General features: G+C 39.5%; 1 long non-coding RNA gene across 25 annotated transcripts in view; it reads right to left on the bottom strand.

The window, feature by feature from the left end:
* Nucleotides 1-17,760, bottom strand: part of LOC126649776 (uncharacterized) — a 63,094-nt gene that overhangs the window by 35,470 nt on the left and 9,864 nt on the right. For 15 of the 25 annotated variants that reach the window (XR_007631157.1, XR_007631156.1, XR_007631152.1 and 12 more), the window contains exons 2-4: nucleotides 11,663-11,749; nucleotides 10,772-10,919; nucleotides 2,648-2,733 (exon numbers count right to left, since the gene is read on the bottom strand). This is a non-coding gene — a long non-coding RNA (uncharacterized LOC126649776). Of the gene's footprint in view, nucleotides 1-2,647; nucleotides 2,734-10,771; nucleotides 10,920-11,052; nucleotides 11,074-11,662; nucleotides 11,750-17,705; nucleotides 17,757-17,760 lie in introns of those variants that run through there. The other 10 variants (XR_007631144.1, XR_007631145.1, XR_007631142.1 and 7 more) reach the window with 4 other exon arrangements.

The raw sequence follows: 17,760 nt of genomic DNA on the forward strand, positions 1-17,760 counted from the left end.
AGCTCATCAGAGGACAAAAGGGTCATATGGCTGTGGCAAGGCCATCAGTGCTGGCTTGGATGTGGGAACAGAACAAGCAGAGCAGTGACACCCTACTCCCCAGCACAGCCTCACCTACTGCAAGCTAAAGCAACCAAAAAATGAAGCAAGACTAGACCTAGACCAACTGCTTGAGACACTGTAGCAGCAGTAGCTGTCCAGGGCTTAAGCCCTTCATTGCTTTTTCTCTATGTTCAAAGCAAAAAAACCCATTTTTATAAGAAGTACAACCCTGCTCCACAGCCTCCAAATACCACTTTCTGGATCTCAGACAGGGTAAAGAAACAAAAGTGTTCAACAGGAGTGCCTCAGGAGTGCTGATGGGTTAGGGAGCTAAAATGAGCTGTCAGCTGACAAAATAATGTGGGTAAGTCAGGGGTACAAGTCAGGAAAGGGTTTGGCTAAATGGAGACAGGAAAAATAAATACAGCTCCAAGCACGCAAGCAGGTACAAGTGTAGAGTCAGCTTAGGACTTGCAAACAGCCTATTGTTTCCATACCTAAGTATCTCCAAACTAGAATTTTCTTGATCACACATATTGCCTTTTCCTAATTAAAACTGAGAGAAATCATATTTATCTATTTTCTAAAAGAAAGAAATCAGTATGTGACACCCTATTCTTGAAAATTACTGACTAGAATCTCATTTAGCATAACTCAGCCTTGCTATCATTGAATCATAGAATTACAGATTTGTTTGGGTTGGGAGGGACCTTAAAGACCGACTAGTTCCAACCCCATTGCCATGGGCAGAAACACCTTCCACTAGACCAGGCAGCTCAAAGTCCCATCCAACCTGGCCTTGAATAGCTCCAGGGATGGGGTATTCTCTGGATAGCCTGTTCCAGTACTTTACCACCCTCATAGTGAAGAATTTCTTCTTAATATCAAAACTAAAACTACATTGACATCTACAAAGCACAGTATCTTTAGCCCAGCTTAAGATCTGCTCCCATATGCTGTTTCTTTAGAACAACTTGTCTTCCCCTTTTTCTTTTTTTTTTCTTTTTTTTCACAATATGCATCTGGTTTAAGGTGACTTTTTCTTTCCCAGCATATGGAGCTGAATGATTATGATGATTTACATTTATTTTAAATCACAGCCTATTAAATGGAAAAATAAATGCTAATATGTTGATATGGTTTACTTCTGAATGAATTATTGATATAAATGAGTAGTTGCTGCTATCATAATTACTGTTTATTAAATAAATATATTTTGAATTAGAGACCCTTGATTAAGAAATCACATTTTTGTCTGAAAATTGTTTCCCTGCTGCTAGTATAAGAAATACCTCACATTACTTTATATTAAAAAAAAAAAAAAAAAAAAGACGGTGAAATGATTCTTTTTTTATCTTTTCCTTTGCTCTGTGAACTTGGCAGCGCTTTGTGCATATTCCCTTTCACTGCTTCACTCCTCTAATCAGTTAAGTGAGGCTCTTTCCCCTCTGTTGTTTGTGTGGATCTGTCACATAGCACCTAGAGACACAAAAAACCATTTTAAATAGGCAAATGCAAAACACAAAAACTAAAGGATTAAGGATCAGATATCTGAAACTCCTCTCAACATTTTCTTTCAAGCTGAGCACGTTTCAGATTAATAGTGACTCTTTAACATAAATAATGATCTAATGAAATAACTAGGAAATCGAAAGAATCATAAAAAGACTTTTACATTTAAGAATGCCATCTGTGTAACACTTAGCCTAACAATGAAATCATTTCAGTGCCAGAACAGCTCACTCCGCTTCTAGCACAAGTTACAGGAGAGGGTAATGGCTTTGCAGAATGGCATAAAAGTCTGAGTTCAATCGCAGAAGGAACACCTGGGTTCAAACTTCCTGCACTTCACACAGACAATGGATCTCACACATGAGTTTTGAACTCTCCCCTGCTAATATTTCCACCTTGAGTCATCACGAATTTTCACACAGCTGCCAATTTTTATCGCAAGCAAATTTAGATATTGGAGAAGATTTTACGGGTCAGCACGAGGGGAGGTTGCAAAAACCGTTACACTGATTCTCTGCTTTTCAGCTGTGCAGTCCAGAGTCAGTTTTGTCAGACTGAAGTGGACCTCACTCAGAAACAAGACCCTGTTTTAATTATATCTGTAGCAAGAAAAATTTGTTCATAAAGCATTTAGGATTTAACACCAGACCTAATGTCAGTTTTTAGGACAGTGTCCTAAGGTACAGGTCTGTCTGGGCATGCAGTGGGAAGCTCCATGTCACAGGATGGAGATGCCATTTTTGTGAACAGGGAAGCCAAGCTCTTGCTCTGTGCAAGGCAGTGCAGCAGAGCCACAGGGAACACAATGGAGATTGTTTGTTTATACCAGCCCTGGAGAAGGGAACATATTTGTTTTGAGTGAGCTGTGTTAGAATACATATTGTTGTATATGCCCAGGCCTCATTACGCCATGCTAGTCTTCAGTATGGATCAGATCCTAAAACTGCTCGACATACTGAAATAAATGTGAGTTCTACCCACAGAACATCTCCAGACTTAGGCCTCGTGTCTGTCAATGTCATCTCAAAAAAAAAACAAATGTTCAAAGAAGAAAAACAACAAAAGTATCTTAGAGATTGTGGAGGATGCTCACATGTGGTAGATGCCATTCAAGGGGATGCTGAGGAATTACTTGGAGAGAGAAAAATCCGTGTACCAAGACTGGAGTAGAGAGTGGGCCTGAAAAAAAAGGAGAGAGAATTAAGTTTCATGGGAAGAAATATGGCTTTTAGAAGTTATTCTGAAACCGAGAGGAAATTCTTCCTTCGCATGAACGATGTGGCCACATTAACATCTCCTTGGGTAAAGGTGGCCACAGCCCACATTTTGCTTAAAGATATAATCGTGAGGGCATTCATAGAGGAAGAGTTAAAGCGCTGTTCAACAAACAACCTGAAGTGCTGTACACTGTATTCATATAAGGGAAGGTATGAGCCAACGGAAAGAGATATTCAGCTGCAATCAAAGAGGATCTGAGTCTAACTGAGTGCTCACATGACAGCTGGGATCATTTCGGATCCCTTCCAATGAAGATAAAATAGCATCAAAAGCAGGGAGGCTTTTTTTCTTTCTTTTAAGGATGAAAACACAACATCATTAGTCAAATTTACTCTGAACTTCCACCTTCTCATGTTGATTTGTACTCAGGTTCAGTAAACATATCTTTCCATCAAGGTAAATAAATGTAAAAGCCTATGAGTAACTTAATTGCTTAAGGATGGATGCAGTGTGGGGTGTAACAGTGTTTCTGACTATACTGTTGAAGTTAACGACCTCTCAAAAATACCTATTATACAGCTTGGCAGTAAAAAAAAAAATCTGTTCCTTCTTGAAAATCTGCTTACAACATTTCAACCACTTTCCAATCGTTTTTTCCCTAGTATTGGGGAGGAGATGGAAACGTCTGAGGCAAATTTTTGAGGTAGACCCATGTAAAATGGAGTTTATTCGTTTAAGATGCCATCCTTTGAGGGCCTGCATGGCACAGAGAAATTAAGCTTGAGAAAAGTGGGGACCCCACAGTGAGGGCTAAAGTTACATAGAGTGTAGGAAAGATCTCCAAATTAAAATGGTCACGGTACTGAATGGGACCATTCAGCTGGGTGAGTGGGGGGCCCAGTCCACAGATGTCAGGCAAGAGCCTGATCTTGGGTACGTAGGACACACCTAGGGACATCTGGGAATGTGCCCTCCTGTGTCCTTGCACACCTAGTGCCCTGGATCGAGAAGGACCCATGGGAGAAAGCAGTTGTTCCCATTAAAATCAAGCCACTTAATAGAAGTACAGGCAAAATCAGCTCTCCAGTGAGAGGACAGTGAGGGAGGAGGGTATGCCAAGTGTCTGAGAGTGAAATCTGGCTCACGGTGGGCAGGCAGGCAGTGTGCAGAGGCACAGCTGCCAGCCTGACATGATGGATCAGAAAACATACTAAGGAGCTGCAAGAGTCCAGGCAACTGAAACAAAGCAAAACACGAAAAGGCAATAGGTCAGCCCATCTTTACAATCTGTCAATTAAACAATCATCCACTTCCAAAGGAGTATGATGTCTTAAGCAGTACACATCCCAGCACATGATTGCTACTGTGATGGGAGTGACAGGCTTACCAAAAGCAACGAATAATAATAATTAGTAGTGGTGCTAATAATTTAGGTTAGGTTGTTCCGTAGTGAACCCCTCTGAGGAAATAACATGGTTGGGCATTTTGGCTTAATTCTATAGTCCCATACCAGCTTTACTCAGCCTAGTGGAAAACAAAGGTGTGTTCAAAATTGTCCATTACGTGGGAGGCTTGTGCCAAAATCTCACCCTCCTTCACTTAGGCAGCACTGGTGAGCGCCACGGAGCTGCCTTCACCTGCTTCCTCCAAAACCATGAAGCTTTCAGAGACATGCATTTCTGCTGGCATCAGTCAACAGCTCATTGTTAGGATTTGTTCTCATTGACATGCATGAACTGAGACTGATGTACAGGGTGATCTAGAGTGACAGCCTTCAGCCCTAAAAGTGGATACCTGCTTCCCTTATAGAGTCCAGGGACTCACACTTGACTCAGAAGGATATACACAAAAATTATCTTTCCTCTCTCATTTGCCTGTGTTAAGCCTAAGTGTGTTCAGCCAAATTAGCAATCAGGCAAACTGTGCATGCAGAAATCTGCACTTGTACAAACTGCATTTTTTTTTGAAACATTCCAAGATTAAATATCTTGACAAAAGATGAAAACCCTTTAACAAATCTGCCCCTAGAGAAAAGAAACATTTTTTTTTTATTCCATTTACTGTCATATGACATATAGTTGAACACAGTCCTATAGGTTGATTTGTTGCTTTAAATAATGTCACTAGCATCCAGATACTAATGTGATGGTGCAGAAAAAAAAGTTCACATTGAGCTAGATTCAATTACAGACCTAGAATTGAAATTAAGTCTGATGCTAGATGCTTAATTCATGTTTGTGTGACTGAGAAAGGGAGTATCTGGTTTACCTTGAATTTCCTGCCTTAGTGTAGTGAAAACATGACCCATTGCATTAATTAAAAAATAGTTTTCAAATGTAACTTAAGTGGTATTGCACTGGCAGGAGGAGACAAACACCTTTTTGTCCTTGACGTGTTATGTGATATAAAGGAAGCTGTTCAATAGCTTTTTTCTTGATTCCTAGGTAGGTCTTACAATTTTCATTGAAGGAAAGGAAAAAGGTATGATGACATCTCACAGTGAGAAGCCAAAGATCCATCTTTAATAAAAAAAAAAAATTAAGCATTCATTCCTCAAAATCCATAACCCTCTTCTGACCACACCATTTGAAACAGGTGTCTATAGGCAGTTATCACATATGTCATGTGCATCTATCCTTATCTCATTCGGGTGTTACACCCAGGTTGATATGTTCACAATTAATACCCCCAAATCCTCTATCATAGCAGTGGACTTTGAACGAGCACACGTTCGACTACTGATTTGACATATGTGGCTGGGACTAACTTTTCTCCTAATATGGTGATGGCACAGGCACTATTTAAATGATTCCTGAGCCTTGTAAATATACACCAGATGTATCTTTTGTAAATGTTACATTTTTCAACATCTCAGCATTTGTGAATAGTTGAAAGCGATGCCAGCCATGCTTTAATGGGGCACAGAAGCATACTGCATTCAGAGAAATGGCACACCATTGCAATAGTCAAAATTACAAGTGCTGTCAAAAAGCTACATTTTCACTTTATTGATTAGACCAGGTAATGCAGCACTCCACGTTGCACCCTCATACGTGCCTCTTTCAGCTGATGATGTTTCCCTGCACATGGGTACACAGAGAGCGATGTGGAGCTCCCAGGGCTGCTCTCAGGAAGAAGGGCAGATAGCCCTGGAGAGTCACATGTGCCCCTGTCCCAACCACCACGATGGTCAGAGATGGAGCAAGAAGGGCTGTGTGGACCACCACTCCTGCAGCCGTGATCACCACCCACTACCAAGAGCAACCACAGGGATGTGCCCACCTTCCAAGAGCTGGGGAGGGAGCAAGGTGCACCTTTCCACTGGCACTGATGCAGTTTGAGGCTGCATTGATACTCTTTTCTGTGGCTCAGGCTCCTGTTCCTTGGTCCTTCCTTGTTGCTGAGGCAACTCAGCACAGGGAGAGGCATCTCCTGCTAGGGACTTCTCGTGGAGCATAGGGTGAATTCATTCATCTGTAATGAATTCATTGGGTGAATTCATTCAGCAGTAAGAAGAAGCCATCTCCTGGGTTTTCCCAGACCTCTCTTTTTCCCTAAGCTTTTCCTGGCTTTCCTGTGTCATTGTAGAAATCTCACAGAAGACCTAGAAGCACCTGTATGTAACAGGTTATGGGAAATGTCCATTTCTACCTCCTGGCACTTGCCCTATCCATCGCCACCACATCCTGACTGCCCCAGTGGTCTCCCTGTTAGCACCAGGCAGCAAAACGAGCTGTCAAAAATCAGCCATCACATTTGCCTGAAAATGCACTTTTTTGCAAGATTTGTCCCCCAACTGTCCCACAGATAAGAGGAAAGGCCTTTATAATATTGCACAGTTACTATTATTTGCAAGGCAGAGAGCTTTTGCTCAGTGAATTTTTTGCTGGAATTGCACAGTGCCACTCAGTCCAGCAAATCAGCTAAAATCAGAGCTAGGTGACAATAAACTTAGAGGGAATGGACTAGACATAATGCCCCACTACAAGTATTATTTCCAAGTTCACAGGCTTGCAAATTAAAATGTCCCTGGATCACTGCCATAAAAAAGAACATTAAAAATCAGGGGAAGAGGTCTGGGCATCTGTTAGAAGCATCTAATATATACCAAGTGTGTATGCTGAGCTTCTTAGATATACGCGTTGCTGAAATACAGCCTACAATTAATGTAAAAGCAGAAATAGTTTAATTGTATTTTTCCATTTGATATTCAAATGAAAAAATATATCTTATTAAACACAACACTTGGCTTTGCTATTTTAATAAAAAATAAGTTGTTGAGGAAAAGAAAAGCAAAACTACTGATTCCTTTCCTTATGATGATCAAATGAGTCTTTCATGTTTGTATCTTATACTTCACTTTTTAGCATTTCGAGGCAAATAGCAGATATCAAAACTTAGTAAATAATCAAAGACTTATTCAGTTTTCCAAACTGTCATGCTGCTTATCTTGTAATAACTGATCTCTTAGGTAGCATAAGCTATTTAATTGCTACTGAAGATTATTTGAATGAAAAAAGAGACGACATTCTCCCTTACCCCTCAAAAAGACAAAACTATATTCTTCAAAAAGACACATGCCGACAGATAGATTCTGATCTCTTCTACACATGCACAAGTGCAGTAGCTAATTTTACAAGATATGATAGGAGCTGTGTATCTGAGATTACACCCTGTACTGCTGACTGCACATTCCACATGGAAAATGACTTAATTTGGAAATAACCTTTGTTGCTGATAAATCCAGACTCTGGGCATCCGAAATTATTAAATTATTTTTAAAAACTGCTCCTGCATTTTAAAGGGACTTTTTACAGTGTTGGCAAAGTGCGTATTCATGTATCCCCCCTGACATGATAGACTGTAATGGCTCCAGTCTGTCATGTCAACCATCTGCATATTAAACAGTCCCTAAGTACACATTGACATAGCAGACCCTAATAGCTCTGTAGCCGTAACAATCTATTGAGTCAATAATATGCATGTTAAAGAGCATCTCCTCTACTTCCATCAATATCTTTTATCTTTTCCTTAATTTGTATCTTCTTTTTATATGTATATTCAGAATTAAAGTTTCAGGAACCTTTATCCTTTAATGTGCTGCCGCAGATGTGAAACATGTGGCACAGAGAGGCACATGCAGTAGCAAAATCATTCCTTAGTATCTGGGCCAGACCTTAAAATAGGGACTATAATATTTTTATGCCGGCAGCACACATTCTTCCAGATAAGGGGAAAATAGCCCCCTTTTTCTGCTAGGCTGGACCTGGTGCTGGTGAAAAGCCTGGGAAAGGTTCCTGATGATTTCACAGGCTTTGGATGAAGCCCAGTGTGATGATACTCATTTCCTATTATACATTTCCTTCTAATTAAATGAAATAGGTCACCAGGGGAAAATGAAACAAAAGACAAATGTATTTACTTACAGTAATATCAACCCCCCAAAAAAGACAATCAGAAACAAGAGAAAAGGTAATACAAAACACACTGTCTTTTCATTAACTCAAAATTATGTCTGGTACCACAGTCTTAATTCATTCCCGTGTGATCCCAAGATCTTTTATACCATGGAAGAGGGAGACTATTATTTAAGCATAAGAAAACGGTGACTTAACCACTTTTGTCTAAAAAAAAAGATAGAAAAATCTTAATTTTCTTTTCTTCAACTTCACATCACTGTACCATGCTGTGATCCTCTCTCACTCTCATCAGAGAACTTTCCCAGCTTCTTCCACTCCTCTTGCTTTTTGTATTCATCAGGATTTGGCTCACTTTTAAAAGTGAAACCGAGGTATAGTTTGTTTCCAAAAGGTAGACCCAAGGACAGGGAGGCCACTTGACCCTATCGGCAGATCTTAGTTGGCCTGAATTCCCCTCTCCTTTCCACTAATTTGACACCGATGTATCTTTGATGCACGTAGGGATTTATTCCAGTGTATTCTTGATTAACTTTCATTCCAGGGAGGGCAAAATCAAGCTACTCTCCCTATTGCTTTCCAGGAGTGTGCAATTCATCCTCCCCCTGCCTTGCACCATTTCATGTCACCAGGTACACCAGACCAAATCATCTGCTTCTGTGCCTCATTCGGGGCAGCATCCCCTCACCTCATGACAAGCACTGAAGGCACCTGCCCTCTGTTAAGTCCTCAGTAACTTCTTGTAGCCAGCTTTTCTTCCCAATGCAATGGCAGAGAAGCTGATCAGATGCCTGCATGCATGCCCAGGGATGTGCCCAACCATGGGGCCAGTTCTCAAAGCCCCAGACTAGTGCATACATTTCATCCTGTGTGCTACTCTGTGAGTTATCAGGACAGGACTTCCTAAACTGTGGATAGTACAGTACTCACACAGCCATGCTAATCATTATTTGAGCTTATCTACTGAAGATCTAGAAATCAGATTTGATTTAGTTTTGGATGGATACATTTTTTTCCTAAATGAAAAAAAGCTATTGAAAAAACCAAAGCAAATGAACAAAAGCTAAAGAAGGGGTGCAATGAAAAAAAAAAAAAAAAAAAAAGTTAAAAACTGAAAGTCTTGTTATCTACCTTGCCTGTATTTCCCTTAGCTGAGGGAGGCAGCCCAAGTGGAGCTCTGGAAAGCTTTTTCCTGTGGGAAACAGTTCATTGCCAACTCCCCTCTGTGATGCTATAGTTCAACACAAAATTAGACATGAAGCACAGTCCTCTCTGCAATATTATGAGTACAGCCATGTCCATTTGAGGAAAATATGGACCTAATACAGGAGTTCTCCTTTGCTATTCACTCTAGTCAGCTCTCATACTTGCTGTGTAGCAACCTGACATCCCAGACCAGTTCAGCCCTGGTGAAGGCAGGAATGTCACACAGCAATGACACAGCAGCTCTGGATTATTTATGACACCTATCTTACTCCTTTGGTTCTTCTATTTGTTCCTGACAAGTCTTGTAGGCTTCTCAGCACTTAACAGTTACCAGACAATGGTAAAGAAGGACAGGAGGAGGGCTGCTGGCCACACAGCCAGAAAGAGAGTCCTTTAACACAAATCCTCTGCACTGAGGATTACTGGGTTGGGTAACTCTCACTCTGGGTGGCCAGCACTTCCAGAAATTTAAGTGGAGAGGTCACCCAGTCCAACCCCATGGACTTAAAGCAACCGATACCTGCCACCAGGCAAAAGAAGAGCCACCAATCTTGGTCAGTAAATGAGACAGGTAAAGGTGATGAAAAGAGGGCAACTGAAAGAAACACAATGCCATGGACAAAGTGTTTCCTGTTCCCCCAGCAACTTCCTTGTGCATGCTACAAATGCAAGGTGGGCTCTTCAGGAAGGGTGTCGCTTCCTCCCACCATGTCCCCCTCCTGCACAGCCTGTCTCATGCCTGGCTGCAGCTGAGTCTACTCCAAGCTGTCCTGACCCCGAACGGAAAGATTCCCAGTAACTCCAGTGAAGAGGGGTCTGTATCCTTAGTCAAATGTGGGAGAACAAAATTTGGGCAGGGCTATGATTTCACTGCCTGTGTGCATAGAATGTCTCTTTTGCTATACAGAGGAATGCTGGCCACCCTTCCCACTTTTTTGGTTCTCAATGTTCATCACTGCACCTGGAGTTATCTCCCATTTACCAGGGAGTTGATTTAAGTGTCTGACTCAGTCACATATGTTTGGCTCCCTTATTCAGAGTAAGATTTGGCCTACTAGCTGTGAAAACAGCTTATATCACATGTGCTGCAAAGCCTAGCCAGAACAGGCTGAATAAAGGATGAAGTTTAATCATGGAAATGTTGACCTACAAATAGAGAACAAAATGTTAAACCACATGGTATAGGGTGCTGCACGCCCCAAATATCAAGGAGGGGAAAGAAGAATTGAACACATTTGGAAAGTAAAGCTTACTGTTTGGGGTTTGGTTGTTTTTTTTTTTTTTTTACTTTTCTTTCTGCATATTCAGAGAGTCAGACCCACACTGTTCCCACTCGCGATGACACCCTGGCATCTGAAGAACAACATGACACCCACCACAAAATGCTGCTGTTGGCTGGCACCGTCTAAAGCAATGAGGTTTGGTGAAGAAGGTGAGACTGCCAAAGGCAGGCGAGTGGTGCTGTCACAGAGAGCGGGACCTGACCGACAACGTGACTCCAGGCTATAGGTGGACCTGTACAAACTGGGGAGAGGTAAATGTGATGAGACTTGAATGGCCCTTTCATCCCATGTCCTTGAAAACTAGCAGTGGGCTACCTCTTACAGCTGGGGAGTGTCATTATTTACACACCACCTTTTACCTGGGACCTTCTCACCTTTGTGCGTTTCACATAAAGAAGGGTAGGTTTTTTGTCAGAGAATCCATTTCCAATTTTAACCACAGCCATCACACAAACAGTTTGTCTCACAGGATGTAAAAACTTTATCACAGGCTTTATTCACCAACATTTAGGGGCTTGCAAAAGACAAAGAATAATTTTTTTAATCAACCATCTTAATTTCAATAACTCAGGGGCTTTGTCTTTAGGTATACTGCATTTTAGAAAAATACAGTTAACAGCAGCCAGCAAGGCCTTACTGACTGACAACTGTTTCTTTACAGGATTTCTATGTGCCAAGGAGCTGGACAGTAATATCCATTTGGTATTCATGGAAAGTACTTGCAGAACAATAATGACAATAATTGCTTCTGATTCTTGTGTTTACAACACTGCCAAAGTATCATTAGAGCCTTATTTATAGATAATAATGCTTATTAATCACACATATTTGAATTTTGGAATGTATTAGATTAATATTCTTTTGTAACTTGGTTCTGTATTAATGCTATGAAAAGCAGTTTCTGAATGCAGCCCACAGGGAAGTGCTCGCTTCAGAAAAGTAAAAGCATCCAAACCATCTGCAGGTGAGGGACAAAGGGCATACCTCTTCCTCAGCAGGCAAACGCCAAAGCTGGACAGGCCATTTCAAAGAGCAGCTCCTTTGGACTAAAACCTCCTTCAGGGGCAGCCTCTTAAAAAAAAAAAAAAAAAAAAAAAAAAAACAAACCACCATTAAAAGTGTGACAGTAGTGTTATGCTTGAGCTTGCTTTTCCATGCTCTATGAAAGGGTTTGCTTTCTACTGCTTTCTAAAGAAAACTGTTTTCAAGGTGAGAAATATGTCCATCTATCATCTCACTCTTTCTCATCCATTCTACACCATGGGTGAGTTTAGCCTGGACCTCAGGATTCCTTATCAGTCAAGAGGTTGGTAATGAGAAATATGTTACAAAAATCACTTCTAATTTTGGTTATTAAATAATTCCAGCTTTTCTATGTCAACATCTGCTGCAATTCAATAGCATGATAGAAGAAAAACTGATTTTTTACGAAGACAGTTACAACAAGCAAAAACGTCACCCAAATCTAAACACCAACTGCCATATACTCATATTCTCCTTTGTCTCGCTGTAGCCCATTACAATGATGAAATATACACCAAAGCAACTGCAGTACCAAACTCTCTAATTTTTAGTGTGTGGCCAGCTCCATAAATTTGTGTTTAAATAAATAAAATCTGTAACAGTGTAGAATGTCTATTATTATTATTACTGTTATTATGATTATTATTATTATTTTCCTCGAGATAGTTCTTAACATTTACAGAGGGTCTGTCAGTTTAGACACACATTTCCATCTGTTTGTTTTTTTCCTTTTTACCCACTGCTGATGTACCATAACTACTGTAATACCCAAAAATAGGGAAACAGGGAAGGGGTAGTGGGAGATGTTGTATTTTATTCTGTGTCTCTGTTTTGTGTTTTTTATGGTGCTCCCTGCACAATGAGGATAACCTGTTCCTCAGTGTCACAGCCCTATTGTCTCCAGGGATCTTTCACAGTGGCAGCAAAAAGAAATAATTAAAACACAGAAGCTCTAAATTGTGAAGAACACTTGTGGCTTTGCTGCAACTCCCCCAAGCTGCCCCTGACTGATATATTTTAACAGACGAAAATTACAAAGTGGTGTTGCCCCTTTAAAATGTGCTTCACCCATTAATATTCCACTGTGCTTTTGTTACTGTGTTTAGGAAGTGCCAGTATTGAGGTTTCCCAGGAATTTCAAACCTAGCAAGACAGGCAGTGCTGAGCACAGCCCAATCGTTTCCATTCGAAGCCAGGATTTAAATTAAAAAAAAAAAAAAACCAGCAGAGAGGTTAGAGATGAAACCAAAGAGCAAAACTGACATCAGGATGCAGAGGGGAGCCTTGTGGGTTCCACACAAAAAGGTGGTGCAGCCCTCCCACCCCAGGGACCGCAGGTCCTGCTGGGAGCCATGGGGCCAGCTTGTCCTGGGTTTTGCTGGGAGGAGGATCATGGCTTCAAACACCCCTTGCAGATGAAGAAATTATCCCCCGAGTGTGGACATGGGAGGCTCAAAGCGCTGTGGATTGGGCTCCTTTCTCACTTGCAGCTCGACACCATCCAGCCAAAACTGATCCCAAAACCTGAGGATCAGTGCACAGTGTTGCACTGAGGGAACTTTGATCAATAAACAGTTGTGTTTTGGTTCTTCTGCTACTCCTCTTATGCAGAGAAACCCGTAGGCCCAGACGTGTATGACCTGCTACAAGGTTCACTGGCACAGAGACATCTATGGATACTCTTCTCTCTCCAGATATTGATTGCTCCTCAAAACATTTGCTATATTTTCCCTAGGCTTCAGCATGTCACAGTTCAAAAAGCTGTCCCTCTAACAGGTCTTTGAAATCTGCATCTTATTCTTTCCTAACAGTAATAAAAATATATGCAAGAGTTCAGTATGAAGATACTAATTTCAAAAAGTCAAATCAGCAGCATATAAAATCATAATTCACCCTATGCAGATTCCAAATTTCTTATTTTCTTAATTGAGTTATGAAGAATAATTTCCATTATTTCTGTCTGGGTTTTTTTAGGACATTAGTGGTTTAACGATTTTTTTCTACCTCAGACCAAAAGGCAAAGTAAAGAGTTATCACATGGGGAAAGACAGGTTTGTGCTCTATACTCAAAGGGCTGATGCTAAAGATAAAAAAAGACATTTCCAGCTATAGCATTTGACCATTCTTTTCAACCAGAGATAGAAGAAATTTATCAGATTTTTATGTCCACATTTCATTTTCTGAAGAAAAACGGGTACTTTTTTTTTAATACTGAGTTTTCAGAGTTCTCACTGAAGTGAGAGGGTAAATGCCCAATGCCCTTGAAAAATAGTCCCTATCCTCAGTATCCCTTTTCTGTGCCTGAATGAATCTCCAGTATGAAAAAGCTGGCCCTCCCACACAAAATAAGTGGATGACCCTGCAAACACTGCTGCATACCCCAGAAATTTCAGCTCGTGAGTCAGAGTATGCAAAATCAAGTTTCAAGCAAAACCCAGGCTACAAACAGGAAAATTACCTCCCTAATATCAAGTGGAATTGCTACAGGTTATATTTTTAGAATTGTAGATATGGGGTAGGAAAACAAAGAAAAGTTTTGACTGGTTTGTTCACTAACTATATCTCAGTGGTCACAAAGCATTAAAAAGGAATATTCAACTGGAAAAGTTGTAAGCATAGAGGGAGTTTCAGAAGCGTCTATTTGTTGTATCATTTTAGTTGCTATATTTCTCACTAGAACAATATTATTCTACTTGTACTTAGCATTGGTTTTATAGTCAAATAATTATTCTTTCTGCTATCAGATTGAATGATTATTGTGTATTTATCCCTCCAGATATGTATCATTAACATCTCTCTTCCTGATTTTTATATCATTTATAGCTAATAAAATCTGGAATTTGTAGTTTCCCATTGTCTTCATAGACACAAGCAGGAATAAAAATAAAAACATACCTTTTCCTCAAGTAGTCTGCTAACCAAAAGGAGAAAAAAATAAGCTTTGTATAGTTCTAAATAGTCCTGTAGGAGTCATATACTTTTACTACGTGCTATATATCTTATGGTTTCTCCTTCTGTTATGACATCTCTGATTACTTTAAAAAGATTTTTCAAAAACGTTAAGGTACAAACCTTTGTATAGAATACTTTTAGTATGCTTTTTATTCTGACAAGATTAATAATTATCCTATAAGCATGGCACAGTGTTCTAAAATGTTTTTTCTGCTATGAGTTAGCATTGTGCACATGGGTATAAATGTGGAAAGAAAGGTTATTTCACTGCAGAGAAATGTATATTTAAACAAACCATGATTAAGTGGTAAAACTGAATAAAAGGGAAAACATGATTTTTTCCCATCACAGTTAGTCTGAATTTAAAATATCTGCAGTGAGTTTCCAAAGGACACTAGGCATTTGCAATGAAAACACAAGCTACTGAAATTATTGGGAGATAATTGAGAGAACCATAGCAAGCGTCCCAGAGCTTTGGGCAAAATTGTCCAGAAAGAGATCTGCTTGTGTAGCAAGTGACAACCATGTCCCCTCTCCTCCAGCACCAACCTGTCGTCTTCTGTGGCACCTGCAACTAGCTCCTAGTGGGAGCAGCTAAGTAGGTGGGAACCAGGCTATGGACTAACCAGACTTTGCTGTCCTTCCACAAGACAGTTCATAGGCACTTAAACTCATGGCAGACTTAGTCCTTCCCAGAACACACAACTACCCTTTCAGACGCATCCAACACTTTCCATTGATGCAAAGACATGTTTGGGTTTTGTTTTAGTTTTCTTTTTTTTTCCCCAATTGATCAAAATGCCCAATCATACATACCCTGCATATCATTCCAATCAGACAAAACTCCAGGTGGTTTCAATGAATACAAAAAGGAGGATTTGGCCCATTTTAAGGAGCACAGGTTTGACTTCCAAAGGCTGAGCTGCACCTGCTCGTTGGAGCAGGACAGTGAAACATTTGAGCCAACAGATTTTGAACTAAGAAGAGAACCAAGAGTGACACTTTGTCCCCACTTAAACCAATGGCAGGGCAGGCAGTGGCATCCCAATTTGCCCCTGTCCTTCAGTGTTGGGCTTCAACACTGCTACCCTCTTTCTACTAACTTTCCTTGCAGGAATAATTTTAAAATAATGTAATGCCAAGTGCCAGAGGGTTCACTTTCTACAGCATTAGGCTGAATCATATCAAGTCCTGTTCTAAATATTAAATATGACTCCATTTCTTCACTTCATATTTTTATAAAGCTTCTGTTGTGGTATGGTTTCACAAGGTATAGAAGCCCATGTGGGTATTATGGGCCATATCAGTTCATTTCATCTCCTTAATCAGCTACTTAAAAATGTTTTCCTTGCCCAGTAGAAAAAATAAACGTTCTTTTTTATCATTTTCCAAATTAAATTCATATTCCATAATGGCTGTATTTCATGTACAAAATTACAAAATATGCTTACGTACATGACTTCCCTCCTTTCGTGAAGTGCTTCATTTGTAAAATGTTGCATATAAAATTGGTACCTAAAATGAATTACTTGTTTTTTCTTGATGTGAAACCTTGTTTAAGTTCACAGCAATTTTAAATATGATACATTTAAAATATTAATATTTCCCATATATTATTCACTGACTTTCAGGTTTCATCTCAAGTTAGTGGCACTTCATATTTCAAAGGAAGAAGTGTTTCTTTTTTTCAGTACTAATGTTCTATTAATTCACTTTGTAATATCATTTTGGTTCAGACAAATGAAATTGCACTAAACTGCTTATGCCAAGAATCATGCTAAAGTTGTTGGCATTATATAAAATTTCATATTTCATTATTATTTTATAAGGTTTTTATATCAGTGGCATCTTTTTAGGCATAATTCATAGCCCCACTTAGTTACAGAAGGACAAATACTTGAAGAGAGATTTTTATGCTGAGATGGGGTATATATAATGTATTTACAGTAAAGTCTGCAACTTAAGTGACTTTTGCAAAGCACCAGATGCAAACTCCCAGTCAACTACCTTAACAGCTTTTCCTCTATGAACATTTTTTATTTTGGGCAGTTTTCTCTTACAGCATGTTTTTCATCACACACATGTATAAACACGCATGTATGCACACACATACATTTGTCAAAAATAAATTTGTGTGTGCACAGAAATACTTGAAAGGCCTCATATGCATATTATGCAACATATGCCATTCATGTAATCCCTATATATATAAAGAAAATTCATTCTATAGATACAAATAAAATATGTGAAAGAAGTCCTTAAAGGACCTGTAAAGGCCTAAATGTAGATGGATTCTTCATCACATGCAAAGAACTGAAAGATACATGGTCGTATAAAAAGATTGGTTTATATCCATGTATCTTTTATAATTGTTCCATAAAGTCCACATGGCCACATAACTATTTCCAGAGTTGTGGATGAAAGTTACAGTTGGATAGGCTGAAAATCTTTAATGAGTAAAGCAGGATCTAATCCTATTAAATGCCTTGCAGGAGTGAAATAATTACAAAGCGCTGGAGCAAGAGTAGCAAATAGCAATAAAATCACCTGTAAATAGATGTGAGGAACTATGAATACACCACAGTATTTATATAGTTGACTTTCTCTGACTGTCATCGAAATCAGATGTTTAGGACTCAGAAATCCAGCTCCAAAGAATGCAGATTAATATTTTTATCTGAATATATAGTCTGTGCCTTAAACTTTAAGTTTGCAACATTGTTAATAATGTATGTTGCTTCTATAATGCTTAGTATTTGCTCCCTTGGCAATTTTAAAAATAAGATGTTTTTTCCTTAAATTTGATCCAGCTCTTTTAAAAAATAAATTGCAAAATAACTGATGCAAATCCCTGTCACTTGTGAACACAATGAAATTATACAGAGAGGAGCAAATGCAGGAAAGGCTCCTCCTCAAAAATAGAAATGAATGCCCTGTTCCTATACAGTCCTCAAATGCCAGGATTTTGAAATATGAATTAGACTTCGAATGCAAATTAACCTCGGGAGGGGGAGGAGAGGAACAAAAAAAAAAAAAAATCAGAGAGACATACCAAGTCAAACGCTCCTTTTTCTGCCTATCTCGTCCGCAATGGTAAAATAGGCTAA

This window comes from Myiozetetes cayanensis, unplaced genomic scaffold (assembly GCF_022539395.1).
Source record: "Myiozetetes cayanensis isolate MyiCay16 unplaced genomic scaffold, myiCay2020 scf5-8, whole genome shotgun sequence".
In the NCBI taxonomy this organism is placed as follows: domain Eukaryota; kingdom Metazoa; phylum Chordata; class Aves; order Passeriformes; family Tyrannidae; genus Myiozetetes; species Myiozetetes cayanensis.